The sequence below is a fragment of the Pelmatolapia mariae genome, linkage group LG23 (genome assembly GCF_036321145.2).
Source record: "Pelmatolapia mariae isolate MD_Pm_ZW linkage group LG23, Pm_UMD_F_2, whole genome shotgun sequence".
NCBI classification, from domain to species: Eukaryota; Metazoa; Chordata; class Actinopteri; order Cichliformes; family Cichlidae; genus Pelmatolapia; species Pelmatolapia mariae.
In genome coordinates, this window is record NC_086246.1 from 4,453,869 (window position 1) to 4,469,744 (window position 15,876).

At 38.2% G+C, this 15,876-nt stretch overlaps 1 protein-coding gene across 2 annotated transcripts in view; it reads right to left on the reverse strand.

The window, feature by feature from the left end:
- The window catches only part of runx1 (RUNX family transcription factor 1), a 48,816-nt gene that overhangs the window by 17,261 nt on the left and 15,679 nt on the right, over positions 1–15,876 (reverse strand). The gene's annotated exons all lie outside the window — the stretch shown is intronic.

Consider the following 15,876-nt stretch of genomic DNA (forward strand, 5'->3'; position numbering starts at 1 on the left):
AATTAGCAGAAATAGCAGAACAGTTTAGAGTTTGAACGGAGAAAATCGGCTGAAAACTGTGGGAGTAGATCCACGGCAAAAAACGGGGGAGCAACTTGAAGAATAAAGTTTAAAGAGAAACAGGATCTCAATAGTGTGGAAGCCCTTTAGGGCATCCACACAATAAAGAGAAACAGGAACTCAATAGTGTGGAAGCCCTTTTAGGGCATCCACACAATAAAGAATAAAGAGAAACAGGAACTCAATAGTGTGGAAGCCCTTTGAGGGCATCCACACAATAAAGAGAAACAGGAACTCAATAGTGTGGAAGCCCTTTTAGGGCATCCACACAACTAGAAAAATTTGCATTTCCTGCGAAAATGCAGTGTGGATGCTGGAACGCTGAAGCTGTCTGCTGAAACTAGCTGAAGAAGCTGAAAAGTTGCAGAAATTGTAAAAACTTTGCAGAAGCAAAGGAACTTTGCTAAAATGTATTAACTTAGCAGAACTGTAATATCTTAGAGGAAACATAATACTCAGCAGAAATACAATAGCATAGCAGAACTTAGCAGAAATATTGTAACTTACCAGAAACATGATAACTTCTCAAAAATACAAGAATTTAGGAGAAATAGTATAAGATAACAGAAAGAATAAATTTAGCCAAAAATTCTTAAACATTGAAAGAAATACTATGATTTAGAAAAACAGTACCACATAGCAGAAATGCTGTGATTTACCAGAGACACTATAATATACTATGAATATTGTAATTTTAAATAAATACTATGTTTTAGCAAAAATACTCCAGTTTAGCACAAGTATTATAACATAGCAGAAATGCTATTCTATAGCAGAAATGCTATATTTAGAACGAAAAATATAATATTGTAGAAATACTATGATTTAGCAGAAATCCTACAATATAGCTTAATAACAATGATTTAGAACAGATAATATGATTGAGCAGAATAGTAATAACTGAAGTGAAAACATTGGAAAGGTAAAATGACAAGCTGAATAAAAAGGAAGATGGTTAAGTAAGCTCAAAACTAATTTTTGTTCACCTGTGAAAAAAATTAAATAAAAATACATTCAGAAAAAAACAAATAAGAACAGCCAACAGATTTACACAAAATCTAATATAGAAACACAAATCACCAAATACACAGAAAATCAAATATGGATACACAAATGTACAGAGAGAGACACACACACAGGGTCTATGCCAGTCAAACAGTCTGAATATATTATATTTTTATCCAACAATGAGATGCTGCCCTAAAAAGGGTCTTTGTGTGTGTGTCTTTCTTTCTCGCTCTCTCTCTCTCTTACACACACACACACACACACACACACACACACACACACACACACACACACACACACACACACACACAGCAGCAGCATCAACAAGTGAACAGGGGCTGTTAACAGCATGTTTCTAGGTCAGTCAAATAGCTATGGGCTTCTTAATTTGAATCCACCAATCAGAGAGGCTGTGTGCTTTGTGCCGCCAAAACTGGTGCACCAAGTGCAGGCTTTTACACATGCAGCACAGAGAGAGACAGGATTTTTGCAGTTTATTTCTCATAGTCAGGACTCCCCTCAAACAAACAGCCGTAAATTCCTAACGGTAGGGGCTAAAATGGTCATTCTTAGACCGTTTTGTTCAGAAGGCATAGGAGAATCTTGAAATGTTGACCATTTAAAATACAAATATGAAATATTAAAGATATATGACATAGATGATTGGTTGGCTTAGAAGCCATGAAGGCCCCAATACGCAAATTTGAATGTGCCAGGCCTCAGATATGATTGGCTGGCTGGGAAGCCATGAAGGCACCAATATGCAAATTTGAATGTGCCAGGGCTCAGATATGATTGGTTGTCTTAGAAGCCATGAAGGCCCCAATATGCAAATTTGAATGTGCCAGCCCTCAGATATGATTGGCTGGCTGGGAAGCCGTCCAGGTCCTGATATGTAAATTTGAATATTACAGTCCTTACAGAGGACTGACTCCCTGGGGACCTGGCAGAAATATATAGAAATACAATGATTACCCAGAAATGCTGCATTTAGTAGAAATAATATGTTTTAGCACAAATACTATAAAATGGCAGAAATACTATAATTAAGCAGAAATATTATATTAAGTACAAATCCTATAAAATAGCAGAAATAGTATGATTTAGCAGAAATGCTGTATTTAGCACAAATCTTATAAAATAGCAGAAATAGTATGATTTAGCAGAAATGCTGTATTTAGCACAAATACTGAAAAGCAGCAGAAATGCTATGACTTAGCACAATAATAATAAGTTAAATAGAAAAATTGGAAAAGCAAAATGGACAGCTGAAAAAATCCTGAACATGCTAAGGGTCCCTCAAATGTAATTGTTAAATGAAAAAAGAATCAGCAAAAAAAAGTATAACACAAATCACAAATATGGACACATATGGAAACACACATGTACAGAGAGACACACACAGGATCAAATTCAGTCAACCAGTCTAAATATATTGAATTTAAATCATACAATAAGATGCTCCCAGAGAGAGAGGCTCACTCTCTCTCTCTCTGTGTCACACACACACACACACACACACACACACACACACACACACACACACACACACACACACAGGGAGAGAAAATCAAGTTTCTAGGTCAGTCAAGCAGCCTGGGAGCTGCTAAATTTGAATCCACCAATCAGAGAGGCTCTGTGCTTTTTCCCGCCAAAACAGGTGCACCTGTTTTTACACACACGCAGCACAGAGACAGGATTTCTGCAGTCTATTTCTCATAGTCAGGACTCCCCTCAAACAAATGGCCATAATTTCCTAACCTTTGGGGCTAGAACAGTCATTCTTACACCGTTTTGTTCAGAAGAGATGGGGGAATCTTCAAGTGTTGACAATTTATCATTAAAATATGAATTATTAAAGATATTTGACTTCTAATGCACCATAACTGAGTAGAGGCGAAGAGAAAACTGCCCTGACTTGCCCTCGAACAAAGCTTTGTAACTCTAAATCTATTTGGAGTATCGATATCATTCTTTCACCGTAAGAGACAGCAGGCTTTGGTGAACAGTCATGGAAATTTTCAGGTCTCTGTGGAAATCCAACAAAAAGTTATGACGAGAGAAAAAAGTGGTTCATTTCCAGAGTTTGAAATCTGAAGAAATCTGAGCGAGGGACAAATTTCCTACCCTCAAACAAACCCAATTCATGGCCAAATGGTAATATTTGAGAAAAAAATTCTTGAATTGTGAGCGTCAGGAGTGTCTGAAGATATATTGGCACAAGCCTCATGTTTTAACTTCGCTTCGTTAGGGAGATATGACGATTCGAATATGCCTCTCATGACAGAAATCAAGCTGTGATTTTGAACAAACTCTCCATTGACTTTGTATGGAGACTTTTCCGACCTTGTGTTGGTCTGAGGAGATTTGGCAAAATTCTATAAATCCCACAACAATGACAGTGACATTTTCTGAAAGCCAGCAAAAATACCTACGTTTTGATGTATAATTTGTGGAAGTTGAGTGAAAATTGAGGAAGTAGCAAGAAGTTGTTCGGACATGAAGAGAAGACTGCAAAACTTACAGTGGCTCACTGAAAGCCAAGTGCATAGCAACCATAACAACGCATGTATTTTGTGAAAAATCACAAAAATGAAACTCAAAACTTAAAGAGGGATAAGATGAAAATGGTAACAGATATGAAAAAGCTGAATCATACAAGAATAGCAGAAAAATTTGTGAACATTTTAAAGTTTGAATGGTTGTTCTAGGTGAAAGTATGAGGAAGTAGTTAAGTTTCAAAAACAAGCAAGTTTTAGCAGAATTGCGGAAGTTTCCCATTCATTTCAATGGGACAAAAAAAAGCATAAAATGCGTAATATTTTAAAAAGTATAATAGCAAAAAATACCAAAAGTCATAGCGCACATTAGCAGAAATAGCAGAATAGTTTAAAATTTGAACGGTGAAAATCGGCTGAAAATTGTGGAAGTAGTTAAGTGCCAAAAAAAGTGCAAAAGTGGCAACTAGAACTAGAAAAATTTGCATTTCCTGCGAAAATGCTGTGTGGATGCCTTAACGCTGAAGCTGTCTGCTGAAAATGACTGAAAACTGTGAAAAGCTGCAAAAATTTTATGGCGGTAAAGAAACTGAAACATTCTGCTGAAAACGGGTAGAAAGGCAAAGATTCAGCTTAAAAGGGGTAAAGAAGTTCAAATTTGTACTGAAAAGAGGAGAGGTGAAAAGGTTTCTTCTGAAATTAGCAGAAGATACTGAGATTTGTACCGATAAGAGGTGAAAGGCTGAAAATTCTGCTTAAAATAGGTGAATCAGCAGAATTTCTACTGAAAAGAGGTAAAGAAGTAGTTGCACTGAAAACAGGTGAATCAGCAGAATGTGTGCTAAAAAAGAGATTTCTGTTGAAAACACCTGAAAAATCTGGGATTTGTGCTGAAAAGGGGTGAAAAAACTCACAATTCTGCTGAAACGGGGTGAAGAAGAGGTGTTGGGCTGTTGAGAAGAGTTAAATAAGTTGAACTGACAAATGCGATGATATGGCACAAATACTATGATTGGGCACAAATACTATCATTTGGCACAAGTACTATGATTTAGTACAAATACTATGATTTGGCAGAAATACTATGATTTGGCAATAATACTGCGTTTTAGCACAACTACTGAGATTTTTTTGAAATACTATGATTTAGAAAAGATATTATGACTTTGTACAAATCCAATGTTTTGGCACAAATAATATGATTTGGTTCAGATGCTATGATTTGAAACAAATACTATGATTTGGCAGAAATACTATTATTTAGTTGAAATACTATGATTTTCCAGAAATACTATGCCTTAGTAGTAATACTATAACATAACAGATATATGATGATTTTGCAGACATTCTGGTTTTACACAAATACTATAATGTGCCAGAAATACTATGTTTTAGCACAAATACTATGATTTGCTATAAATACTATGATTTGGCACATATACTGTATTCAGCAGAGATACTATAACAAAATAGAGAGTCTACGACTTAGTAGTAATACTATAACATAATAGATATACTATGATTTTGCAGACAGTCTATGTTTTTGCACTACTAGCACAATGTGGCATAAATACTATGATTTGGCACAAGTACTATGCTTTAGTAGAAATACACTTATTGGCAGAAATACTATGTTTCAGTACAAATACTATGATTTGGCAATAATACTGCGTTTCAGCACAACTACTGAGATTTGATTGAAATACTATGATTTAGAAGAAATACTATGACTTCGTACAAATACTATGTTTTGGTTCGAATACTATGATTTGCAAAAAATACTATGATTTGGAACAAGTACCATGATTTAGTACAAATACTACGAATTGGCAGAAGTACTGTGATTTAGTAGTAATACTTTAACATAACACATATACTGTGATCTAACAGACAATATGTTTTTGCACGAATAATACAATTTCGCTCAAATACTATGAAATTGCAGTAATACTATAATATTGAAGGAATACTATGATTTGGTAGAAATACCATGCCTTAGTAGTAATACTATAACATAACAGATATACTGTGATTTTGCAGACATAGTATGTTTTTGCACATATACTACGATTTTGCTCAAATACTACGAAATTGCAGTAATACTATGATTTTGAAGGAATACCATGATTAGGTAGAAATACTATGCCTTAGTAGTAATACTATGACATAACAGATATGCTGTGATTTAGCAGACAATATGTTTTTGCACCAATACTACGATTTCGCTCAAATACTATGAAGTTGCAGTAATACTATGATTTTGAAGGAATACTATGATTTGGTAGAAATACTATACCTTAGTAGTAATACTATAACATAAAAGATGTACTGTGATTTAGCAGACATATTATGTTTTTGCACAAATACTATGATTTTGCTCAAATACTATGAAATTGCAGTAATACTATGATTTTGAAGGAATACTATTGGTAGAAATACTATGCCTTAGTAGTAATACTGTAACATAACAGATATGCTGTGATTTTGCAGACATAGTATGTTTTTGCACTAATACTACGAGTTCGCTCAAATACTATGAAATTGCAGTAATACTATGATTTTGAAGGAATACTATGATTTGGTAGAAATGCTATGCCTTAGTAGTAATACTATAACACAACAGATATACTATGATTCTGCAGACATTCTATGTTTTTCCACAAGTACTACAATTTGGCAGAAATACTATGTCTGGGCACAAATACTATGATTTGCTATAAATACCATGTTTGGCACATATACTATAATCAGCAGATATAGTGTAACATAACAAAAATTCTACGACTTAGTAGTAATACTATAACATAAAAAAATTTTAATTGGGCACAAATAATATGATTTGGCACAAATACGATGATATGGCAGAAATACCATGATTGGGTACAAATACTATGATTTGGCACAAATACTGTGATTTAGCAGAAATACTATGTTTTAACATAAATAATATCTTTTGACACAAATTTCTGCTAAAAGGTACTATTTCTGCTTTTTAGCAGAAATACTGTAATTTTGCATAAATACTATGATTTGGGATAAATACTATGATTTGCCAGATATACTATATTTAGCAAATATACTATAACATAACAGACATTCCTCCACTTAGTAGTAATACTATAACATAAAATAAATATTATGGTTTTGCCCCAAAACCATGATTTGGCACAAATACCATGATTTTTCAAAAATACTATGTTTTAGCAGAAATACTGTGATTGAGCAGAAGTACTAAGATGTAGTAGAAGTACTTTGATTTAGCACAAATACTATTATGGAGGAGTAATACTTTAACATGGGAGAAATATTGATACACACAGACACACACATACACAGAGAGCAAAGTGTACAGGTCTGAGTCTGGGCTTGGTATATGTAGGTCAGCTAAATTGGCTGACCTACATATAATCGATGTGTAAAATAATCGATTAAAGCTGTTTTGGTTAAAAATCTGCAAAAAATGAAATAAAAATCAAACAGCGTGAGCCTCAAACAAATTCAGATTTATTTACAACCAAAATAAAAGCAGCTCAATTAATATTTAAGGGGAAACATCTTTTTTTCTGCATTTTTGGCAGAAAGGGGCTATGGGTTTTCTTCAGTGTATTTCTCACATTCAGGATTCCCCTCAAACAAATGGCCATAATTTCCTAACCGTAGGAGCTAGAACGGTCATTCTGACACCGTTTTGTTCAGAAGAGATGGGGGAATCTGCAGGTCTTCATAATTCAGAGATAAAATATAAATTATTGAAGATATATGACTTGTAATACACTGTAACTGAGTAGAGGCAAAGCAAAACTGCCTTGACTTGCCATCAAACAACGTTTTGTAACTCTAAATCTATATGGAGCATCAAAATCATTCTTTCACTGTAAGAAACAGCAGGCTTTGGTGAACAGTCATGGAAATTTTCAGGTCTCTGTTGAAATCCATGAAAAAGATATGACGAGAGAAAAAAGTGCCTCATTTCCAGAGTTTGAAATCTGAAGAAATCTGAGCGAGGGACAAATTTCCTACCCTCAAACAAGTGTAATTCATGGCCAAACGGTAATAGGTGAGGAAATAATTCTTGAATTGTGAGCATCAGGGATGTCTGAAGATATATTGGCACAAGCGTCATGTCTCAACTTTGTTTCGTTAAGGAGATATGACGATTTGAAAATGCCTGTCATTAGAGAAATCCAGCGCTGATTTTGAACAAACTCTCCATTGACTTTCTATGGAGTGTTTTAAGACCTTGTGTTGCTCTGAGGAGAATTCTATAAATCCCACAACAATGATAGTCACATTTTCTGAAAGCCAGCAAAAATTCCTACGTTTTGATGTATAATTTGTGGGGGTTGAGTGGAAATTGAGCAAGTAGCAAGAAGTTGTTCAGACATGAAGAGAAAATTCAGAAAGGACAAGTGCACACTCTGAGTTAATTGCATAGCAACCATAACAACGCATGTATTTTCTGAAAAATCACAATTTTGCAACTGAAAACTTAAAGAGGTATAAGATTAAAACGGTAGAAGATCTGAAAAAGCTGAATCATACTGGAATAGCCCAATAATCTGAGAACATTTTAAAGTTTGAATGGAGTTTCTAGGTGAAAGTATGAGGAAGTAGTTAAGTTTCAAAAACAAGCAAGTTTTAGCAGAATTGCGGAAGTTTTCCATTCATTTCAATGGGACAAAAAAAAGGAAAAAAGTGTAATATTTAAAAAAGTATAATAGTAATAAACACCAAAAGTCATAGCTGCAATAAGCAGAAAGAGCAGAACAGTATAGAGTTTGAACGGAGAAAATCGGACAAAAACTGCGGAAGTAGTTAAGCGCCGAAAAACGTACGGATGCAACTTGAAGATGAAGAAAAGATAAAGAACTAGAAAATTTGCATTTCCTGCGAAAATGCTGTGTGGATGCCTTAACGCTGAAGCTGTCTGCTGAAAAGCTGAAAAAGATGAAAAGTTGCAAAAAGTTTATGGTGGTGTGAAAAAAAAATGCCTCCCTGAGGAGGATTCGAACCTGGCCCTCCTGAGCTCAAGGCAGAGACTCATCTCACTGTGCCAAACTCACTCTCACAAGGAAAGAGATGGAAAGACTGACAATTATGGTGGAATGAGCAGAAGCGGCAGAGAATTGTGCTGATAAGAGGTGAAAAGGCTGAAAATTTTGCAGAAAAGAGGTGAATCAGCAGAATTTCTGCATAAAAGAGGCAAAGAAGCAGAAACTTGCGCTGAAAAGAGATGAATCAGCAGAGTTTCTGCTGAAAAGAGTTTTTTTTTCTGAAAACAGCCAAAAAAGCTGGAATTTGTGCTGAAAAGGGGTGAAGAAGCTAAAGTATACCAAATCAAAGTATTTGTGCCAAAACATAGTGTTTCTGCCATATTGTGGTACTACTACATTACAACATGAATACGGATTAAAGATGAAAGAAACTGGCAACAAATTCCTCCACTACAAACCAGTCTGATACCACTTCTTTGCAGTGTTCACATTTTCACATTTAGTAAGGCACTACCCAAAAGGCGCCACAAGAGGGCACTCCAACACAAGAGATGACCTAAGTACACTGATGCACTTAGTAACAGTCAGCCTCCTACTTTGCCACTACGTAATACAGCGGAAATACAGTAGCAGAAATACAATGTTTTTGCAGAAACACTGTAATTTCACTCAAATACTATGAAATAGCAGTAATACTATGATTTGGCAGAAATACAATGTTTCAGTACAAATACTATGACAAAGCAGAAATACTATGACTTAGAAGTAATACTATAACAAAAGGGATTCCTCAAAATACTATGAAATTGCGGTAATTCTATGATTTGGCAGAAATACTGTACTCCGTACAAATACAATGCTTTGGTAAAAATACTATATTTTGATTTGAACTCTATGATTTGAAAAAGATGAAAGCATTGAAAAAGGTGAAAAGGCTGAAATGAGCAGAAAAGAGATGAATCAGCAGAATTTCTGCAGAAAAGAGGCAAAGAAGCAGAACGTTGCGCTGAAAAGAGGTGAATGAGCAGAATTTCTGCTGAAAAGAGGCAAAGAAGCAGAACGTTGCGCTGAAAAGAGGTGAATGAGCAGAATTTCTGCTGAAAAGAGGCAGAATTTCTGCTGAAAAGAGGCAGAAGGTTCTGTATGTAGAAAAAGAAACACGATGAACCATGTGTGAAATAAATAAAGAAATGAAATGAAAGAACAACCTGATTCTGCTCAAATTCACCAATCAGAGCTATTGCCTCTGTCTGCTTCATTAGGCTGGGTACTTGTATGTATTTCGGTCCATATTAGAAAAGCTGCTAAAATTATAAAACTTTGCAGAATTGTAATAAATGATCAATATAAATGACTGGTCTGTGATAGTGTTTAAATTTGTAATGAAAAAAAAATGTTGAATCAGAGGTCGTGGGATTGAACCCACGACCTCTGAGGTGCAGAGCCGTGTCATTACTGATTGCGCCACCTGGGAAGGTGGTGGGCGGCTGAAAAACAAATAGATCAGCAATCAGAAATAGATCGCGGTGAGAGGCGAAAAGCGCCGTTTTTTGGAGTTACAAAACGTCGTGTAACTCAAAAACTAGGAGGGCTAGCAGAATAATTCTTGTACTGGGTGAATCAGCGATTTTCATAGCTCTTTGTACCTCCGTCGCGGAGATATGACGAGAGAAGAAACGGCTTCATTTTCAGAGTGTGAGAACTGAGAGGAGGACAGATTTCCACCCCTCAAACAAACGTAATTTATGGCTCAACGGTAAGATGAATGTAAAAACTGCTTCCACTGTGAGTGTCAGCAGTGTCTGAAGATATATTGGCACAAGCCGCATGTCCTAACTTTGCTTTGTTAAGGAGATATGGCGATTTCAAAATGCCTCCCGTTACAGAATTTCAGCTCTGAATTTCAAAACCTCCCCATACACTTTGAATGGGAAGTAACCAGACTATGTGTCACTTCGAAGCAAATTGCAAAAAAAAGGTAAATCTCACAATAAAGATAGTAACATTGTCTGAAAGCCAGCAAAAATACCTACGTTTTGATGTATAATTTGTGGAGGTTGAGTGGAAATTGAGCGAGTAGCAAGAAGTTGTTTAGACATGAAGAGAAAATTCAGAACAGACCAGCACACACTCTGAGTTAATTGCATAGCAACCATAGCAACGCATGTATTTTCTGAAAAATCACAATTTTGGAACTGAAAACTTAAAGAGAGATAAGATTAAAACGGTAGAAGAGCTGAAAAAGCTGAATCACACAGGAATAGCCCAATAATCTGAGAACACTTTAAAGTTTGAATGGAGTTTCTAGGTGAAAGTATGAGGAAGCAGTTAAGTTTCAAAACCAAGCAAGTTTTAGCAGAATTGTGGAAGTTTTCCATTCATTTCAATGGGACAAATTAAAGGAAAAAAGTGTAATATTTTAAAAAGTATAATAGTAATAAACACCAAAAGTCATAGCTGGAATTAGCAGAAAGAGCAGAACAGTTTAGAGTTTGAACTGAGAAAATCGGCTGAAAACTGAGGGAGTAGTTAAGTGCCAAAAAACGGGGTAGCAACTAGATTATGGTGGAATAAAGAATAAAGAGAAACAGGAACTCAATAGTGTGGATGCCTCAGGCATCCACACAATAAAGAGAAACAGGAACTCAATAGTGTGGAAGCCCTTGAGGGCATCCACACAATAATAATAATAAAGTAGAATAATAAAGAATAAAGAGAAACAGGAACTCAATAGTGTGGATGCCTCCAGCATCCACACAATAATAATAATAATAATAATAATAAATCCGACGAATAGTAATATATGTGCCTCTTGGCATAGGCACACATAATAAACCAGTGACACACTCCAGGGCCTGATCAACCCTGGCAGGGCCTCCTTGGATGAGGGTGTCTAGTGATAATGGCCGAAACACCCGATGAATCCAAGGTCCACTGCTGACGATGTGTCCCAAATTTAAAATGATAATCTAGATCAGATCTCTAATCCCTAAACCTAACCAAGGAAGGAAAATGGCAGATTAGCCTGGGTAAAAGACCAAAAGTTGAGGCATAGTGATGTGCTGCTGGCACAGTTTCTGGGCTGCCTTTCCTCATAACAGCCGTCCCTCAAGAGTCTCTCCATCTAAAGTAATGCATTATCAGGGACTGTAACATCTAGTCCTTTTTACTGAACTTGTGAGACTTCTGAGGCTGGTGACTCGCATGAATGTATCCTCAGCAGCAGAGGTGACTCTTCCTCTTCCTTTCTTGGGGCGGTCCTCATTTGAGCCAGTTTCGCTTGATGGTTTTTGCGACTGGGCTTGGGGACACATTCAAAGTTTTAGCAATTTTCCGGACTGACTGACCTTCAGTTCTTAAAGTAATATATAAAGTAATATATCTCACTCCAACTGGTCGCAGCAGATGGCCCCGCCCTTCCCTGAGCCTGGTTCTGCCAGAGGTTCCTTTTAAAAGGGGTTTTTTCCTTCCCACTGTCACCAAAGTGCTTGCTCATAGGGGGTCATATGATTGTTGCCGTTTCTCTCTGTATGTATTATTGTAGGGTCTACCTTACAATATAAAGCACCTTGAGGTGACTGTTGTTGTTGCTGTATAAATAAAATTGAATTAATTTGAATCTATCTATAAATATATATATATATATATATATATATATATATATATATATATATATATATATATATATATATATATATAGATTATATATATATATATCAGGCCTATGTCTGCATAGGCCTGAACCCCGTCAGTGAGATCATTAACAAGACTGGCTACGGATACCGACTACAGAATGGAGCAGTTGTCAGCCACCTCCTGTACATGGATGACATCAAGCTGTATGCCAAGAGTGAACGAGACATCGATTCACTGATCCACACTACCAGGATATACAACAATGACCTCGGGATGTCATTTGGGCTGGAGAAGTGTAGTCGGATGATAACAAAGAGAGGGAAGGTAGTCAGAACTGAGGGGATCGAACTACCAGAAGGCAACATTGCAGACATAAAGGACAGTTACAAGTACCTGGGGATCCCGCAGGTGAATGGGAACCATGAAGAGGCAGCTAGGAAAGCTGCAATCACCAAGTACCTGCAGAGGGTCAGGCAAGTCCTGAGGAGTCAGCTGAACGGTAAGAACAAGATCTGGGCTATCAACACCTACGCCCTGCCCGTGATCAGGTACCCAGCTGGTATAATAAGTTGGCCAAAGGAGTAGATAGAAGCCACTGACATAAAGACAAGAAAGCTCCTTACCATGCATGGAGGGTTTCACCCAAAGTCCAGCACCCTGAGGCTGTACGCTAAGCGGAAGGAAGGAGGCCGGGGACTGGTGAGTGTCAGCACCACAATCCAGGATGAGACAATGACCATCCAAGAATACATTGGGAAGATGGCCCCAACTGACCGAGTGCTCAGTGAATACCTCAGGCAGCAGAAACCCAAGAAAGAGGAGGGAGATGAGGAACCATCATGGAAGGACAGGCCCCTGCACGGTATGTACCACCGGCAGATAGAGGAGGTGGCTGATATCCAGAAATCCTACCAGTGGCTGGACAAAGCTGGACTGAAAGACAGCACAGAGGCACTAATCATGGCAGCACAAGAACAAGCTCTGAGTACAAGATCCATAGAGGCTGGGGTCTATCACACCAGGCAAGACCCCAGGTGCAGGCTGTGTAAAGATGCACCTGAGACAATCCAGCACATAACAGCAGGGTGCAAGATGCTAGCAGGCAGGGCATACATGGAACGCCATAACCAAGTGGCCGGCATAGTATACAGAAACATCTGTGCCGAGTATGGCCTGGAAGTTCCGAGGTCAAAATGGGAGACACCCCCAAGGGTGGTGGAGAATGACCGAGCTAAGATCCTGTGGGACTTCCAGATACAGACGGACAAAATGGTGGTGGCTAACCAACCGGACATAGTGGTGGTAGACAAACATGAGAAGACGGCCGTAGTGATCGATGTAGCGGTTCCGAATGACAGCAACATCAGAAAGAAGGAACACGAGAAGCTGGAGAAATACCAAGGGCTCAGAGAAGAGCTCGAGAGGATGTGGAGGGTGAAGGTAACGGTGGTCCCCGTGGTAATCGGAGCACTAGGTGCGGTGACGCCCAAGCTAGGCGAGTGGCTCAGCAAATCCCGGGAACAACATCGGAGATCTCTGTCCAGAAGAGCGCAGTCCTGGGAACAGCTAAGATACTGCGCAGGACCCTCAAGCTCCCAGGCCTCTGGTAGAGGACCCGAGCTTGAAGGATAAACCGCCCGCAGGGGCGAGCTGGGTGTTTTTATATATATATATATATATATATATATGTATATATGTATATATATATATATATATATATATATATATATATATATATATATATATATATATATATATATATGTGTGTGTGTGTGTGTGTGTGTGTGTGTATATATATATTAGTGCTGTCAGCGTTAATCTCCACAAATATGACGTTAACGCCATAACCGCATTAACGCCGCAAATTCCCGTTAGTTAACGCGGATCACCCTGTGCGAGGGCTGCATGGCGTCAATGCGTTAGCGCGGTTAGCTCGTTAATGCGTTGATGCATTAACGAGCGTCTTCTGGACCAAGTGCCCGTCGCCTTTGCCAATGCTGGCCCCCTGCCAAACCTCCAGAGGTGTTCCATTGACTCCACCTTCATCGATTCCCAGTGTGTCCGGTCCAGCCACCTGGTGGGGCCTGTCAACTCCTCTGCCTATGTGGACCTCCAACCCAGCCTAAGGGAGTTTGTCACTCTAATCACCTCACAGCTTAATCATCTGATAGTCTCCTTCGATGCTGGCCGCCATCCAAGCCACCGGAGAGGCTCTGCTGCAGTCGCTGGCATCCAGTCTTTGCCACCATTATCAGCCTCCAGTCCTGTTGCTCAAAGGTTTTTGACACCACAGTTGGCTTCCAATAAATCATCGCTGGAGTAAAAAATAGTCTCCTGCCATAAAACTGGATTGGCCACATCTCCTCAAACACTGTCACCCATGCAGCCCTCTCAATCCTTGGCCTCCAGGCAGACCTCCTCAGTGGTTTTGCCTGCATTGTCCTCTGCCTGTAGACCTTGCCTTATGGCCAAACCAGCCTCTCAAACTGTTGCAGCCTTTCAGACTAACCTCTTGGCCAGGCCAGCTCCCCGAACTGTTTATCTGCTTTGTTTAAATCTGTTTTTGGTTCTGTTACTGTTCGCATTGTCCCTCATGGCTGTGTCGTCCCTTGCACGTCCCTTTGCAGTATGAATGTAACAGCAAGATAATCGACTTCTTGTCGCAGTAGACTTTAGATAGCTGCTTTGTACTGTTTTGGCACATGGTATTGAAAAGTGTAACAGTGGAGGAATTATGTCCTTAAATTTAGTTACAGCACTTTCCAAAAGACAGTCTGCTGTAATGAAATGTATTCCCACTGCTGTGTAATCCATTACTGTAAATTTAAATATTAGGAACTGATCGAATGAGCAACATCTTGCATGGAGCTTCAGAAAGAGACACCACTGACTTGCCCCCATGCTCACCTGACCTAAATCTAATGTTCAATCCTCTGGGACATTATGATTTGCTCCATCCAACACCACCAGATTGGACGTCAGGCTGTCCAGACTGTGAAGCCCTTGTCCAGATGTGGGAGGAGATCCCCTAGGAGATGATCTGTTGTCTCAACAGGAATGTGCCCGTGACACATGGCAGCCATACAACCTATTAACTACCATTTTGAACTGCTGCAGTGAAATTTCGGCAAAAATTTTGACTTTGACTTTTGGAGTGTCTTTGAATTCAGCCCCCTGTAGGTTGATCATTTTCATTTCCATCAAACAATGTGGCATCCGTTGGTTCCTAGCACCATACCCAGTCCATATCAGTATAGCTATCCAGCATGATGGGGTTTTTTTTCCCTTTAAGATCCGAAGTGTTCATTCATTTGTGTACTTACGTCACTCAGTGACATGCAAATCAATTTATAACGTTTATGTAGTGTGGTTTTTCTGAATTTTGGGCTGATATTCTATCTGTCTTGATTAAAATTAGATATATGTCATTTCTTTGTGAGCACACTTAGAAATTCAGCGGGGAATCAAATAATTATTTCTGTGACTGTGTTTTAATCATATTCTCAACACAAACGATTAAGAGATTAGAGTTTGGATTTTTTCCCCCTTAATCATAAACACCTTCATTTAGAAACTGCATTTTGTGTTTTCTTTTTTTTTGTCTACTATTTAAATTTGTTTAATGATCTGAAACATTTAAGTGTGACAAACATATATAAAAAAGTAAATCGGGAAAAGGG